This window comes from Octodon degus, unplaced genomic scaffold (assembly GCF_000260255.1).
Source record: "Octodon degus isolate 3935 unplaced genomic scaffold, OctDeg1.0 scaffold00003, whole genome shotgun sequence".
NCBI lineage: Eukaryota > Metazoa > Chordata > Mammalia > Rodentia > Octodontidae > Octodon > Octodon degus.
In genome coordinates, this window is record NW_004524579.1 from 26,761,631 (window position 1) to 26,765,374 (window position 3,744).

The following is a 3,744-nucleotide window of genomic DNA, read 5'->3' on the forward strand; positions in this document are numbered from 1 at the left end:
CTGGCATGTGGTGCTGGGGGATCGAACCACAGTCCCTGATGCTTTGCTAAGCTTGTTCTAAGTAGGTGCTTTAGACCACTGAGCCATCTCTCCAGCCCTATTCTGATTTTCTGTAGTTTTTTTTAAAATTATGAATGAGTGTTGGACTTTGTCAAAAGCTTTTTCTGCATCTATTGAGATGATCATGTGATTTTTGTCTTTGGCTCTGTTGATATGGTGTATTACATTTTTCTTTTCAGAACCAGGGATTGAACTCAGGCCCTTGCGCTTACCAAGGAAGTGCTTATTCTACTGAGCCATCTCCCCGGCCTTGGTGTATGCGTTTATAAAGTTTCATGTATATTAAACCAACCTTGCATTCCTGGGATGACTTCCACTTGGTTGTGATGTCTCATCTTCTTGATGATTTGCTACATTCTGTTTGCTAGTATCTTATTAAGGATTTTTGCATCTATGTTCATTAGGGAGATTGGCCTGTAGTTCGCTTTTTTTGTTGGGTCCTTGTCTGGTTTTGGTATCAGAGTAATACTTTCCTCTCTGCATGAGTTTGAGAGAATTGCTTCCTTTTCAATTTCATTGATGAATTTGAGAAGAGTTGGTATTAGTTCCTCCCTAAATTTCTTGTAAAATTCAGCTGTGAATCCATCAGGACCTTGGCTTTTCTTTGTTGGCAGATTTTTTTTTTAAAAAATTACATTTTCAAGTTCATTGGCTGATATTAGGTTATTCAGACCTTTTGTATCTTCTTGATTTAGCTTTGGTAGTTCATATGTATCTAGGAATCTGTCCATTTTTTTTTTTTTTTGTATTTTACATTCTGTGAGAATAAAGATTTTGGGAATAGGTACTGAAAATTTTCTGAATTTCTATAGGGTCTGTAGTGATTTCACTCTTTTTAATCCTCATTGCATGAATTTGAATTTATTTGTTCCTTTTTAAAATGAGTCTGGCTAGGAGTTTATCAATTTTATTTATTCTTGCAAAGAACCAACTCTTTGACTCATTAATTCTTTGTATTATTTTTTTCATCTCCATTGCATTTATTTCCTGATCTTTATAATTTCCACCTTCTTTGGGCTTTGGACTTGACTTGCTCTTCTTTTTCTAGGAGTTTGAGGTGCAGCATAAGATTGTTTGTTGGGCTCATTCTGTTTTCCTCATGTGAAAATTTATTGCTATAAATTTCCCTCTTAAGACAGTTTTCATTGTATCCCACAGGTTCTGGTAAGATGTACCTGCATTTTTGTTAGATTGTAAATGTCGTTTAATTTCTTGTTTAATTTCATCCATGACCCATGGATTGTTCAGGAGGGTATTATTTAGTTTCCATGTGCTTATATAGTTTTTGTTGTTTCTTTTGTCAATAATTTCCAATTTTATTGCACTATGGCCAGATAATATGCATGGGATAACTTCAATTTCTTTACATTTACTTAAGCATGGGTGGGGTGCAGGTTAGCAAGGCTCTTCAGAGTGTGGGAAGACAGGGTATGCTTGCCAAAGCTCCTGCTGTGTGGGGTTCAATATGGTTTCTACCTCATTAAGGAAAGGGGGCCAAGCTGTAGTTCAAGAAGGATACAATGATGATGAGTACAGGTCATAGATGTGCAAGGTTCTCCTTGCACCAATCTCAATGGTGGATTGGCACAGGGTAGTGTTCTGCAAGGCACCTGTAGGTCCCAGTGATAGTCAGGAATCCCTAGTGGTCTTCAGGGCAAGGTGGGGCATCTGACTCAGTAAATTTCAGGGGGAAGGCTGGGAGGGTGGGGGGCTAGGGCTGCTGAGCCTCCCCAATAGTCTTCAAGGTGAGGAGTGGTGTCCAGAATGAGCAAACTCTGGTTGAAAGGCTAGAGAGATGGAGGCTAGCCTGCCAGGCTTCTCTGGGAGTCTTCAGGGCAAGCAGGGGTGGTGGGACTCAGCAAACTCTGGAGGAAAGGTTCTTGAAATGGATTCTTAAGCACTGGAAGATGATTGACACTTACATGTTGAAAAAGCTATATGGTATTTTTCTGCACATGCAGATCATGTGCTTACCCTCTGGAGCCAAAATGGAATGCAAAGGGAATTATTAACTGTAATGCTCCTTCACAACTGGAATCATACTGTGGAAAAGAAGGAAAATTGTGAGAATTGCCTTATGTTTGAAATTTCTTTGCATTAAGAAATACTTATTTATGCCCAAAGTTTAATTGTAATCCACATGAGACTACCCTTGTTCATATATCTCTTTCTCTCAGTGACCTAAAACAGACCAACATAGATCTAGGAAAATTTTGAGATGATCCTGATAAGTACATTGAGGTCCTTAAAGGACTTACTTGGTTATCCTGCACCTGTAGGACCTATCTGGTCCAAACTCAGGTGTAGAGTGAGTGAGACCGTATTCCACGACCTTGGGACCCCACCGCCACCACTCCGCAGTCCACCCCACTCCCGCCCAGTGAGTGAGAACTGCCACGTTCTTAGGACCCCCAGATCCAGCCCTAGCCCAGGCCCAGTGAGTGTGTGGGAGAGCTTCGTCTCCCCCCTACTCCACTTTGTCCCTGTCAGACTCAGCTCAGGCCTGGCATACAGGCCTGGAGTGAAACTCTGCAGCTGCTATCCCTGCAGAGAGAATAGGTGATAGAACCACCCAGCTAGTCCAGGAGCAGAACATCTTGCCACAGGGGCACAACAGGTTCACTCCCAAGGGCAGCAGTAGGAAGTAGCTGAGCACAGCAGCCAGACCCAAGCCAGGCACATCTGGATAAATTCAAACTATGTAGATCTGCACCTGGATTTCTGTAGGTGCTAAGGTTATAACTGCACCAAAGCTCTGCAACAAAGGTCAGAAGACAGTGCTATACAAAATGATAACAAGAAGGAGCAAAATGCAATCTCAGACCTCAAGGCAACCAATAACAAGGGCAGAGGACAATAGCATGGAACAAATTGGGAATCACACAGCTGAAAGCAATGAATCAACAGTTTCTGAAATAAAGAAACAACTACAGAAAGGTATAGGGGAACTCAGATTGGAAATAAAAAAAAAGAAATCCTTGAATTAATAGCATCTGCAGTAAAGAATCAAATGCAGAAACATATGGAGGAAACCTAATGCCCACCCAGAACAAGTGCAGAGGACACTAGCTGAGCTGAAATGTATGAATTAATAGCGTCGAAAGTAAACAAGCAACAGCAAAAAGTTATAGAGGAACTCAGAGAGGAATTATTTTCTGAAATAAAAAAAGAATTCTCTGAACTCATAGCATCTAAAGTAAAGAATCAAATACAGAAACATAGGGAGGAAACCCAATCTGAAAAAAACTCTGCAGTAAAAAAACTAATAACTGCTTCTAAAGAAGACATTGATAAAAAAAAATAGAGGAGATTAGAAAAATGACAGATTCCTTGAATGAGCAACACAGGAAAGAAATAGATTGCATGAAGCAGTGTCAAAGAGATATAGAGGAACGTAAAATCTCAAGCACAAGCTTGCAAAACCATTTGAGTGAAAGCGAAGACAGAGTTTCAGATCTTGAAGATGCTGGTGCAGCTAGTGAAAAGGTAAGAAAAGAACTCTTAAAAATGAGGATGCAGGAAAAAATAATTCATCACGGCAAGACAATGCAAAGATGAAAAATGTGAGACTAATTGGTAGCAACAAGAAAAAAGGAGTCAATAGAAAAGACATTAAAAAAATATGGACAGAATAATAACAGAAAACTTCCCAAATATGAGGAAACAATCTCACATCCAGGTAAC